Consider the following 14,215-nt stretch of genomic DNA (forward strand, 5'->3'; position numbering starts at 1 on the left):
TTTCATCAGATACATATATATTTGCTAGAAGCACATTGGCAAAATCTCCTTAAAATTTATTAGCTAAATTTATTCACATAGCCCTTCCAAGCCATCTTCTACCATGAGCAAGTTCTCCTAGAGAAGAAAAAGGATGATGAGAATGACTGTAGGGCTGCCAACCAACAGTGGCTGGGCCACTTTGATATATCCTGTCAGCAACCCTAGATTACATTCGCAGTCCTGGCTCCCTGACATTTCAAGAACTGTAAATTTATAGGTGAAAATCCTTTGTCCCCCTTAGTTACTTTCTCATTTTGAGAATAAACGTCCCATATCGGTTGAAATTTACCAAAGACAAATAATAAAAGCATATTATATTTATGTTGAAAAGAGAGATAAAGAGCCAAAAGAGAGTGATTTATTAATTCAGTCTTTCATTAATTAAATCAATTAATATATTGATTTACTCATTCCAAATATGAATGTTTGTCATTTGCCACTAGTAGAGTTTGATGCTAGTTGACGAGGTCAAGATCAATGCTATACTATGGAACTGCAGTGATGGAAATGGTTTGTCTATGCTGTCCCATATGGTAACCACAAGCCACATATGACCTCCTGAGTGCTTGAAATATGGCTAGTGTGATTGAGGAACCGAACTTTTAGTTTTAATTCATTTAAATTTAAATAATCACATGTGGCTAGTGTTTACTGTACTGGAAAGCTCAAGTGTAGAACAAGGAAATATTTTCTTTTCATTTCCTTATTTCTGTTTATTCTCTCATTAGAGACATTACTGCATGATGTAATTCTCAACCTTAGTTTTGCAGTTTCTTTAAAGCATTTAGTTATCACATCAAATTATTATTTTTTCCTTAACTTCAAACACAAATGTTTATAAGCTGGAGTAGAAATAGAGATTAGAAAATAGAGTGTCACAAAGTCAAAACACAGAACATCACAAATTGAAATTTTGTACCCTTTTGTCCTTGTTAGTGATTGTTACTTTAAATACATGAGTTATTCATCTATTGTAAGCTGTCACCTTCTGAATTTATTATTCTCAGTTTAGACCAATTTACTACATGTTTTCCTTTGGTACCAGGGTGTATTTTTCTTTTTCTTTTCTTTTTTTTTTTTTTTTTTTTACTTTTTTTTCCCCCTGAATTATTCTTTTTTTTAAATTGAAGTATAGTTGAGTTACCATATTGTATTAGTTTTAGGTGTAAAGTGATTCAGTTATTTTTTTCAGATTATAAGTTCGGTTATAGGTTATTATAAGATAATTGAATATAATTCCTGGTGTTATACAGTAAATTCTGTTCCTTATCTATTTTATGTATAGTAGTTAGTATCTGTTAATCCCATAGTCCTGATTTGTCTCTCCCCCTTCCCTCTCCCCTTTGGTAACCATAAGTTTGTTTTCTATGTCTGTGAGTCTCTTTCTGTTTTGTATATAGATTCATTTGTATTATTTTTAGATTCCACATATAAGTGATATCATAGAGTATTGGTCTTTTTCTGACTACTTTGCTAAGTGTAATATTCTCTAGGTTCCTCCATGTTGCTGCAAGTAGAAATATTTCATTCTTTTTTGTGGCTGACTAATATTCCATTATATATATATATATATATATATATATCACATCTTCTTAAGCTAATTGTCTGTTAATCGACACTTGGGTTGTTTCCAGGTCTTAGCTATTTTAAATAGTGCTACTATGAACATTGGGGTGCATGTATCTTTTGCAATTAGAGTTTTCATTTTTTCTGGATATATACCCAGGAGTGGGGTTGCTGGATTATATGGTAACTCTAGTTTTAGTTTTTAATGGAAACTCCATACTGTTTTTCATAGTGGCTTCAGCAATTTACATTCCCACCAAGAGTGTAGGAGGATTCCCTTTTTTCCACACCCTCTCCAGCATTTATTATTTGTTGAGTTTTTGATGATAGCCATTCTGACTGGTGTGAGGTGATACCTAAGTGTAGTTTTGATTTGCATTTCTCTAATAATTAGTGATGTTGAACATCTTTTAATGTGCCTGTTGGCCGGCTGTATGTTATTTGGGGAAATATCTGTTTAGGTCTTCGGCCCATTTGTTCATTGGGTTGTTTGTTTTTTCAGTATTGTGTTGTATGGGCTGTTTGTATATTTTGGATATTAACCCTTTGTTGGTCACAGTGTTTGCAAATATTTTCTCCCATTCCGTAGGTTGTCTTTTCATTTTGTTTATGGTTTCCTTTGCTGTGCAAAAGCTTTTAAGTTTAATAAGGGCCCATTTGTTACTTTTTGCTTTTATTTCTTTTGCGGTGGGAAACAGATCTAAGAAAATATTGCTATGATTTATGTCCAAGAATGTTTTTCTGATGTTCTTTGCTGGGAGTTTTATGTTGTCATGTCTTATATTTAGGTCTTTAAACTATTTTGAGTTTATTTGTGTATACAGTGTGAGGGAGTGTTCTAATTTCATTGAGTTACATGTAGCTGTCTAGCTTTCCCAGCACCACTTGTTGAAGAGACTATCTTTTCTCCATTGTATATTCTTTTTTTAAAAAAATAAATCTATTTATTTTTGGCTGTGTTGGGTCTTTGTTGCTGCGTGCGGGCTTTCTCTGGTTGTGGTGAGTGGGGGGCTACTCTTCATTGAGGTGTGCAGGCTTCTCATTGCAGTGGCTTTTCTTGTTGTGGAGCATGGGCTCTAGGTGCATGGGCTTCAGTAGTTGTGGCACATGAGCTCAGTAGTTGTGGCTCACGGGATCTAGAGCACAGGCTCAGTAGTTGTGGTGCATGGGCTTAGTTGGTCCGTGGCATGTGGGATCCTCCCAGACCAGGGCTCGAACCCATGTCCCCTGATTCAGCAGGTGGATTCTTAACCACTGCACCACCAGGGAAGCCCTTCATTGTATATTCTTGCTTCCTTTGTTGAAGATTAATTGACCATAGGTGTGTGGACTTATTTTTGGGCTCTCTATTCCGTTCCATTGATTTATATGTATGTTTTTGTGCCAATATCATGCCGTTTTTATTACCATAGGTTTGAAGTATAATCTGAAGTCTGGAAGGGTTGTGCCTCCAGCTTTGTTCTTTTTCCTCAGGATTTCTTTGGCAATTCTGGGTCTTTTCTGGTTCCATATAAATTTTCAGATTATCTGTTCTCGTTATGTGAAAAATGTCATTTGTATTTTTTTTTTTTTTTTTTTGTGGTATGCGGGCCTCTCACCGTCGCGGCCTCTCCCATTGCGGAGCACAGGCTCCGGACGCGCAGGCTCAGTGGCCATGGCTCACGGGCCCAGCCGCTCCGCGGCATGTGGGATCCTCCCGGACCGGGGCACGAACCCGTGTCCCCTGCATCGGCAGGCGGACTCTCAACCACTGCGCCACCAGGGAAGCCCATGTCATTTGTATTTTGATAGGAATTGCATTAAATCTATAGATTGCTTTGTGTAGTATGGTCATTTTAACAGTATTAATTCTTCCAAAATAAGAGCATGGGATATCTTTCCATTTGTTTGAATCATGTTCAGTTTCCTTTATCAATGTTTTATAGTTTTTAGCATATAGGTCTTTTACCTCCTTGGTTAAGTTTATTCATAGATATTTTTCTTGGGATGTGATTTTAAATGAGTTTTTTTTTTAACTTTCTCTTTTTTACATTTCATTGAAAGTGTAAAAAATGCAACAGACTTCTGTATGTTAATCTTGTATCCTGCTTCCTTGCTGAATTCATTTATTAGTTCTTATAGTTTTTGTGTGGAGGCTTTGGGGTTCTATATACAGAGTATCATGACATCTGCAAATAGTGACAGTTTTACCTCTTCCTTTCCAACTTGGATACCTTTTATTTCTTTTTCTTGTCTGACTCCTGTGGCTAGGACTGCCAATACTATGTTGAATAGAAGTGGTAAGAGTGAGAATCCTTGTCTTGTTCCTGAATTTAGCAGGAAGGCTTTCAGATTTTCACTGTTGAGTATTATGTTGGCTGTGGGTTTGTCATAAATGACTTTTATTATCTTGAGATATAGACCCTATATACCCACTTTGGTGAGAGTTTTTATCATGAATAGATGTTGAATTTTGTCAAATGCTTTTTCTGTATCTCTTCAGATGATAACGTGGTTTTTGTCTTTTCTTTTGTTAATGTAGTGTATCACACTGATTGAGTTGTGTATGTTGAATTATCGTTGCAACTCTGGAATAAATCCAACTTGATTATGGTGTTTGATCCTTTTTATATATTGTTGGATTTGGTTTGCTAATATTTTGTTGAGGATTGTTACATCTATATTCATCAAAGATATTGGCCTGTATTCTTTTTTTGTAGTGTCTTTGTTTGGCTTTGGTGTCAGGATGATAGCGGCTTCATAGAATGAATTTGGGAATGTTCCTTCCTCTTCAATTTTTTGAAATATTTTGAGCAGGATAGATCTAAGTTCTTTGTATGTTTGGTAGAATTCCCCAGTGAAGTTGTCTGGTCCCGGACTTTTGTTTGCAGGGAGTTTTGTTTGTTTTTTTATTACAGACTATTTCACTTAGTGATTGGTCTGTTCAGCTTATCTGTTTCTTTTTGACTCAGTTTTGGCAGGCTGTATGGTTCTAGAAATTTGTCCATTTCTTCTAGGTTGTCCAATTTATTGGCATATAATTATTCTTAGTATTCCCTTATGATTTTTTTTTTTTTGTATTTCTGTGGTATTAGTTGTTATTTCTCCTCTTTCATTTCTTATTTTGTTTGTTTGAGTCCTCTCTTTTCTTTTTGGTGAGCCTGACTAGAGGTTTGTTGATTTTTTACCTTTTCAAAAAAACGAGCTCTTGGTTTTATTGATCTTTCCTATTGTTTTTTAATCTCTATTTTATTTATTTCCTCTCTGGTAGTTATTATTTCCTTCCTTTTGCTGACCTTGTGTTTTGTTCATTCTTCCTTTTTATAATTCTTTTAGGTAGTAGGTTAGGTTGATTATTTGAGATTTTTTCTTCTTTCTTGAGGAAGGTCTGAATTGCCCTCTTAGAACTGCTTCTGCTGTGTCTCATAGTTTTTTTAAGGTTTTGTTTTCATTTTTATTTGTCTCAAGGTACTTTTTGATTTCTGTTTTTTCTTTTAATTTAAAAAATGTTTACTATTTTATTTATTTATTTATTTATTGGCTGCATTGTGTCTTTGTTGCCGTGCCCGGGCTTTCTTTAGTTGCAGTGAGTGGGACCTACTCTTCATTGTGGTGCACAGGCTTCTCATTTCAGTGGCTTCTCTTGTTGTGGAGCATGGGCTCTAGGTGTGTGGGCTTCAGTAATTGCAGCACGTGGGTTCAGCAGTTGCGGCATACAGTCCCCAGAGTGCGCGGGCTTTAGTAGATGTGGCTCGTGGGTTGTAGAGTTCAGGCTCAGTAGTTGTGGTGCATGGGCTTAGTTGCTCCATGGCATGTGGGACCTTCCCAGATCAGGGATTGAACCCTTGTCCCTGGCATTGGCAGGTGGATTCTTAACCACTGTGCCACCAGGGAAATCCCTGATTTCTGTTTTTATTTCATTGTTGACCCATTGGTTTTTTAGTAGCATGTTGTTTAGTCTCCATGTGTTTGTTCTTTTCTCGTTTTTCTTTCTGTGGTTGATTTCCAGTTTCATATTGTTGTCAGAAAAGATGCTTAAAATAATTTCTGTTCTCTTAAATTTGTTGATGGTTGTTTTGTGACCTAGTATGTGGTCTGTCCTAGAGAACCTTTCATGTGTGCTTTAATGGAATGCATATTCTAGTTTTCTTGGATGTAGTGTCCTGTCAATATCAAGTAAGTCCAACTGGTCTGCTGTGTCATTTAGGACTTCTGTTGCCTTATTGATTTTCTGTCTGGAAAAATCTGTCCATTGATGTCAGTGGGTATTAAAGTTTCCTACTATTACTGTATTATTGTCATTTTCTCCCTTTAAGTCTGTTAGTATTTGCTTTATATATTTAGGTGCTCCTATATTAGGTGCATATATGTTAATGAGTATAATATCCTCTTCTTGTATTGATCCCTTTATCATTATATAATGGCCTTCTTAGTTTTTATTTATGGGCTTTGCTTTAAAGTCTATTTTGTCTGATACGAGTATTGCTACCCCAGCTTTCTTGTCATTTCCATTTGTATGAAATCTTTCTTTCCATCCCATCATTTTCTATTTGTGTGTGTCTTTTGCCCTGAAGTGAGTCTGTTGTAGGCAGCATCTTGTACATTCTTGTTTTTTAATCCCAACTCCCACTCTATGTGTTTTGATCAGAGCATTTTTTCCATTGACACTTAAAGTAATTATTGATAGGTATGTACTTATTGCCATTTTAATCTTTGTTTCCAGTTGTTTTTTTCATTCTTCTTTGTTCATTTCTTCTTCTTTATGTTTTTCCTGTTGTGGTACGATGATTTTCTTTTGTAGTATATTTGTAGTATATTCCTTTCTTTTTGTTTTTTTGTGAACTATTATATATTTTTGATTTGTGGTTACCACAGAGTTCATGTATGTTGATCCTTAACTGCATCTACTTGCTTTAAACTGGTAATCATTCAAGTTCAAACACATTCTAAAAGATCTACATTTTTATACTCCACTCCCTCATATTTTGTGATTTTGATGTCCTATTTTACATCCTCATGCTTATCCTTTTACTGTTAATTATAGTTATAATCACTTTTATAATTTTTGATTGTTTTTAAATCTATGTACATGCTTATTTAAGTGATTTTCAATCCTTTTATATATTTGCCTTTCCTATTGTGATTTTCCCTTTCCTGTAGATTCTTTCTTCTCTTCTATTTAGAGAAGACCCTTTAGTAATTATTTTAGGTTAGATTTACTATTGCTGAATTCTTGAGTTTATGCTTGTCTGAGAAATTCTTTATCTCTCCTTCTATTCTAAATGATAATCTTGCTGGGTAGAATATCCTAGGTTGTAGGTTTTTCCCTTTTAGCACTTTGAATATATCATGCCATTCCCTTCTGGCTTGCAAAGTTTCTGCAGAGAAACCAACTAATAGCTTTATGAGGGTTCCCTTGTAACTGACTCTTTGTGTTTCTCTTGCTGCCTTCAGAATCCTCTCTTTAACTTTTTCCATTTTAATTATATGTTTTAGTGTGGTTCTGTTAGGGATTATTCTGTTTGGGACCCACTGTGCTTCATATACCTGGATATCTATTTCCTTCTTTAAGTTTGGGAAGTTTTTGGCCATAATTTCTTCAAATACATTTTTGATCTCCTTCTCTTTCTCTTCTTCTGGAACCCATATTATGCATAGGTTGGCACATTTTATATTATCCCATATGTCTTATATGTTGCTCATTTTTTTCATTTGTCTTTCTGTTTACTGTTCTGATTGTGTGATTTCCATTATTCTCTCTTCTAGATCACTTATTCATTCTTCCATGTCATTTAGTCTGCTATTCATTGCTTCTAGATTGATTTTTATCTCAGCAATTGAATTGTCTATTTTGATTGGTTTATTTTTAGTTTCTAGTTCCTTGTTACTATGATCTGAATTTCTATCAATAATCTTTATCAATTTAGTTAGCATTTTCATTACCTCCTTTTTGAACTTGCGGTCTAGTAGGCTGGTGAACTCTCTTTCATTATCTGTTCTTTTAGGGATTTCTCTTGTTCTTTTAATTGGGGGTGATTCCTCTGCCTTTTCATTTTACTTAACTTCCTCTGTCTCTGAATTTAGGAGAAACAGTTATGTACTGTGGTCTTGAAGTGGTATTTTTATGTGGGAGCATCCCTGTGTAGACTGTGTGTGTCCAATGTCTTTGGTGTGAGGGCTGGTTTTGGTATAGACACCAGTCATATCTTTCCTCAGGGTGTGCTTGTCAGTGTCCCCCTCATAATAGGTATGGTTGGTGTTGTAGTATCTGGAACCTGTGCTGGATGTGAGGTAGGGCTTCATGGCTGTCACTATCCTGTCAGGGGTGCAGTCTGCTTCCCAGTTGTTGGAGGAGAAGCCCTGAGGGTTAGGCTTGATCAGGTTCTGTTGCTCTTGGGTGTGTGTCTTGCCTTGAAGGAGGTGATTGCTGAAACAAGTAAGGCCCTTGCAGTCACAGCAAACTATGTGCCACCTGTGCAGGTGTTCATGGTTCTGCTCAGAAGCAGCCTACGTTTGCTTCCCTTTCTCTGTTGTGTTCATCCAAGATCTAGTTCAAGGCTATCGTGGGGAGTAGGCTCAGGCTGGGGGTCAGGGCATTGTGGCTGCAGGAAATGAGGTGGCTGCTCTCTTTCCTGAGAACTGGGCTGCCTCTGTGGCAGATTTATCCCAGGACCTGTCTGCCCCAGATCTAACCCAAAGCTGCAGTGTAGGGTTGGTGGAGCTGGGGTGCTCTCACTGGGAGATGAACTGCTGCATACATACTGACAATGGCTGTCATTCCTCCTAGACCACACCCCAGGCCCTCTGGGCTCTCTGTGTAGTTAGATGAGTCCTCTCCCAGGGTCTGTCTGCTCAGTAATCAGTGTTTAGCCACCGTATGCTCCTGTGATGCTGCCAGTGTATGCACTGACAGTGTACTCACTGACATTGGCCTCTATGGCTCTGCCCAGATCACACCCCAGGCACCCCTGTCTGTCTCTGCACAGTTACACTGAGTCTCTGCCCAGATCTCATGCTAGGCTGTGGCGTGCAGTGATTGGGGCCAGTATATTTGTCCCTTTGGATTGAGAAGTGTGGCGAGGCCTCTGTCCTGAATGTCAGCAAAACAGTACACACACACACTCCTTGAGAGTAGAGTCTAGGCTTCTCCAGTCCTTTTATCTGTCTCAGTGGATTTCCCAGCAGGTAAGCGGGCCTATTTCCTCCCTGCAGGACCCCAGGACTGGGATACCCAGATTCAGCCTCGGCCTACTTGCTCCCTAGGGAGAGGGTCCACCCTTGTGGCCCTTCCCAGGGATGCAGATCCCAACCCAATGCCTTTTTTTCTGTCCTACCTGGTTACGTGGAGATCCTTCTTGCAGCTTTGGTTGTATAGGAGTTTTTCTCCCAATTTCGTTAGTTTTCCATGAGAATTTTCCACATGTCGAAGTATTTTTGATGCATTGTGAGGGGAGTTGAGCTACATGTCCTTGCACTCCACCTCCTTGGTCCCCCTCCTCAGGGTGTATTTTTCTAATTGGATTTAGAATGTGTCCTTCCCTTTGGAATACTGTTCTATACTTTATTTCAGTGGTAGCTATGGTCAGAAGGACCCACAAATGCATATCCTGGGGGGAGATATGGCCTCAAATTGTCTTCAAAGGGGTCCTTTTTTTCCATTTCCTTATTTCTGTTCATCCTCTCATAGAGACTTTACTCCACAATGTAATTCTCAACCTCAATTTAGCAATATCTTTAAAGAATTTAATTAACTCTGCTTGTAACCTGGTTGTCACACCTAAAAACAATGTGACGAAGTTGGGAAGTGTCCAGAGAAGTAGCACTTCCATTAAACAATAAATTAAAAAGATCCAGACTCTGTTGTTTAGGAGGCCATGATCATGGCTGTCTCATCCCAGGCTTTAGTACACATCAGGCCTCTCATATACCACATGCAATGAAGTATAAAAGTCAGCCTGCTGGCAAAATCTCCTATCTAGGGTATGTTCCCAGGACCACCATGCTACTTGCCTTACCTTCTGCTGCCTCCTTACGTTTCTCATGCTCTTGAACTCCCTGATGCTGTACTCTACTTTAGGGACCCTCCTCTGGCACATCCTCCTTTTCAGAGTCCCTTCTCTGGTTTACTAATTTGTATTCCCCACTCAGCACTTGACTCCCTCAATTTTTATATCATTTAAATCCTAGGTGGGAGATATTTCCTTCACCTGCACAAGCTCAGCTCAGTACTCAGCACTTCCACAAAGAAAGCAGAATTCAGACAAAATAAGGTAGGCAAACTTCAGAGCTCAGAGATGTACAACTTAGGTCTTAAAGAAGCCTGTTTCCAGCTTAATAAAAAGAAAGAATTCTTTACAGTTTTTTTATAAATACAAGTTGCTAATTTCTTCAAAGCTATGAAGCCAAATATCTAGTCAAGATTCAGACAGACTGAAGAATGATCTGCAAACATCACTTAGGCATTTAAAGGGCTGTACTTTCCTGTGCCAAAAAAGCATTGTGGAAAAGAACTTCATGCTCTGGTCATATGTACCCCCACTGGAGCAGGATTCTCCTCCAATTGGATCATGAGTCTCATTCAGTACTGTAATTACAGAAACAATATTTGGGCTGAAAATATGGGACACTGGGTTTCCAGTTTCAAATATGAGTCAGAATAAAAATTATTTTTATTAGCATCCCCTAGAAACCCACAGCATTTCTTTGCATTTTTTTAGTTGTAGATCTATAAGCCTTTTAAAATCTCTTAGCATAGGGCATTACGTATGAGAAACTCAAAAGTGTGAACGGATGGGTAAAATGACTGCACAGAGTTTACATGCAAATTTTGAAAGACTGATGAGTTTTAGTGGAAGTCTCATTTCAAATAATGGAATTAATGTTCAACACTTAAAAAGCCAAACATAAAATGATGGAAAAGTACGAGTAGTGTTCTGGGCATCCTCCTGCCTTTTGCCCACTTTCCCAAGGAGAAAATATAAATAAAGAAAGTATGCTCTACAATCATTGTACCAGAATTCCATCAGGGCTTACTATTGTGTAGAAAAGGAAAGCAGAGAGCACATTCCCAGATTCCCACTTCACCTATTTTGACACATATTTTTGACATAACTCCAGTGTGGGGAGTTTGTTTATTACTTCACCTTGTTCCAGAAAAAAATGAAAGCAACTTACAAAACCACATAACGACTCTAAGTAAAATAAGCAAGAAAAAAGGGTGGGGTTAAAAAAAAGCCAGGGATGATGTCAAAACATGTGCACTGCAAAGGCCTATATGAACTTAATATGGGTGGGGGACACATTTGGCTCTGGTTTTCTAACGGTCTATGCAAAAAGAGAACAATGTCACAAAATAAATGCAGCTGATCAGAAAAAAAATTACATTTTTTTGGACATAAAGAACAGAGGTTTTCCCCCAGAGCTTTTCTAAAGAGGGTACTATATGATTTAATAAGTAACGTCGGCAGCACTCTTAACTATGCACGATAGTTTCGTGGCTGATTCTTACTGTGAACTTGAATGTAGGTAATGGCACTATACCAAAGATTACCTAACAAAATATTATGGAGTGGGTCAATGCTAAAGTCAAGAATTGTGAAGGGTTGGGGTTTGACCGTATGTGCAAGCCAGCCCGCACACTTCACGGATACTGGCAGGAGACACAAGGATGCCGGGTCAAAGACAAAGGACAGTCATTTACTCCCAGCAATAGTTGTAGCCTGAATATCAGCATCTGTGCTCATTCTAGGAGCCCCAGTTTCCACAGGACCACACCAAGAGGTACAGGTGATACCTACAAACATGCCACAGGTTGTATTACAAGAAAGGAAACCCAAGCTTAGGGAACTTGAATCTTTGATAATAGACAATGAGCATATGTTCCCTTTGCCCCAGAGGGAGACATTATCTTTATTACATGAATCAGTAAACAAACTTTTCTCTTCCAAGGCTGTTTGCTGTAGCAACATCATTGAAAAGGTAGTCTGGAGCACAGGGAATCAGTGCCTCTTCTCATAGGACATCCGGAAATGTGAGAGACTCTTGGAGAATTACCTCCCTTCCCCAACAATCGTACGTTCCAAGTCATAGTCTAGCTTTCTCTGGCTTGATACCTTTAGACAATATGGAGGAATTGAGGGATTCTGCTTCATTTGACCCGTATTCATCTTAACATACGGTATTCTTAAAAGATTCTAGTCACTGGGTACAGTGATAGACAAAAACAGGCATGGTCCCCTGCCTTCACAGAACAGAGGGAAAATACAAATATAGTTTATGTGATTTTCCAGAAGTTCTTCCTAAATGTTCTTTCAACAAAAATTTTTGGTAATAAACTTTATTTTTTTAGAGCATTTTTAGGTTCACAGCAAAATTGGGCAGAAGGTACTTAGATTTCCCATATACTTACCTCTGGCTCCCACACACGGAGAGATATACCACATGCCCCTGGCCCTCCCATTACCAACATCCCCCCACCAGAGGCTTTACCATGTGTTATAACTGATGAACCTCCGATGACACACTGTCCTCATCCAGAGTTCATATCTTACATTAGGGTTCATTCTTGGTGTTATACACTCTTATGGACTTTGAATAAATGTGTAAAACACCATTTTTCAATGTGAGATTCTATATCTCACAAATAGAGCTTCACATTTCTGTATTTCCAGGTAAATACAGACACAGGTGCCTGCAGAGGCATTTGAACCAGGACTTAGGTTTCATACTCTCTTGAGACACCTGGGAGATGTACGGGTGTGTGTGTGTGTGTGTGTGTGTGTGTGTGTGTGTGTGTGTGTGTGTGTGTGTGTGTGTGTGTGTGTGTGTGCAAATTTTTCGACAATTGTCTTCTCCAATCTACCCACAGGCAAAAGGTAATTCTTCCTTAAAAAAGGGCCTTAAATCCTCCAATGGTTACATGACCACAGCCCTGATGTTTTCCTCTATGAGCAAGGCCCTTAACAGTTCTTCTGGACTATTTGTCCACCTCCTCCTGGGGTTGAGACTCTGACATGACAGAAAACTTTTTGTTTGTTGAGAAGGTAAAATGCCTTCTCTGACGTGGTCCGTTTCTTTAGGACATGCCTCCTTCCAGATCTGAGGAGACCTCTATACTTTCAGGGTCTTCAATGGATGTTCACTGTCCCACTAGCTATAGTAATGCAGCCAACTTTTTCTGACAAAATACTAATCAGAGACTGACCTTCGTTTAATTAGCCCCCAGTCAGTACCAATCTGCAAATAACAATTGCTAATGTAGACCTGATTTAGCCCGCAGGCCAAGCAGACACTGATTCCTGAATTCCATTACCTAACCTTCCGGCCGGCTTCTCACACTGTTTTGAAGAACCAGCTTTTCCCCCCACCCCTCCAATATTTCTGCTCTTTTTTACCCCTGTCAAAAAAACACCCCTGTCATTTCCTGCTAGCATAGTGGCCTCACTGGCTTAACTTGATGGCAATGGATATAGAAGTAGAATCAGCAGTGCCAGCTGGATGAATGTCTAAACTGGGGGTTTGAGAGAGCTGCCTATTCAAGTAAAAAATTAGAGACGAAAAAGACCTGTTAACTAACCCAATCCCCTCGTAGCCAGTGCCAGAGCATTCCTGTGCTGGAAGCTTAGCCGGGGCCAGCTCTAAATGACTTTAACAATGTGCCTTCTCACGCTTTATTTGGAAGATGGGGCCATCTCTTCAGTGTGTCTTTTTTCTTTTAGTAAGTTTTTTGACTAGAATTTCATTGGACCACCATTATTCCATTTCCCTTTTACTGTTTTGGTTCAGCTACAGCAACCACGTGAAATAAGCTATTTTCAAAGAGTTGATTTAAATGTACTGACAACATTTAAAGTGCTTTATTAACCCAGTCATTCCAGCAATGCCTGTATTTGGGGTCATGTGATGTAGAGGGAGAGAGGATACACATGGGCTTTGGAGGTGGATGTACCTGGGTTAGAATCATAGTTCTGCTTAATTGGGGGATGTATTATGGTCATTATTTTTGCTGTTTTCATTGACTATCATTTATGATATGCTTCCTGTGTGCCAGGCACTATGCTAAGTACTGTCCAAAAGTCCTGCTACAAAATTTGTGCAATTGGTACTGTCGTATCTATTTTTGAATTTAAAGTGTAGTAATGAAGAGTGGAAGCTCTGGGGTTAAATTGTCTGATTAAAATGCCAGGTCTGTTGCTTACTAGCACCGTGACCTTGGGCCTTTCATTTAACCTCCCTATGCCCAGTTTCTCTGTATAATGGGGGTGATGGCAATGCCTGTCTCCTAGGTTATTTTAAGGAATACATATGAATAGATGTGAATTGATCAGGTCAGTGCCTGGCATGGAGCAAGCCCTTAAACGTAACCAGTGTTGATGAGATATAGACGGAGAAATTTGTTCAAAGGCACATAGCATCCAAGTTTATACCCAGCCAGTTCTACTCCAAAGCCCATCCAAATTATTAACCATTAGAATATACTGGCTTGGTCAGGATTCTTAACCTCTCTGAGGCTCAGTTTTATCTCACTGGTGAAACAGAGATAATACAAGATCTCCTGTGTAGTCACTGTGAGGATTAAAATGCAATAATGTAGGTAAAGACACTATTACAGAGCCTGTCCCAGAGCTGG

Source organism: Kogia breviceps, chromosome 5 (assembly GCF_026419965.1).
Source record: "Kogia breviceps isolate mKogBre1 chromosome 5, mKogBre1 haplotype 1, whole genome shotgun sequence".
Classification (NCBI taxonomy): domain Eukaryota; kingdom Metazoa; phylum Chordata; class Mammalia; order Artiodactyla; family Physeteridae; genus Kogia; species Kogia breviceps.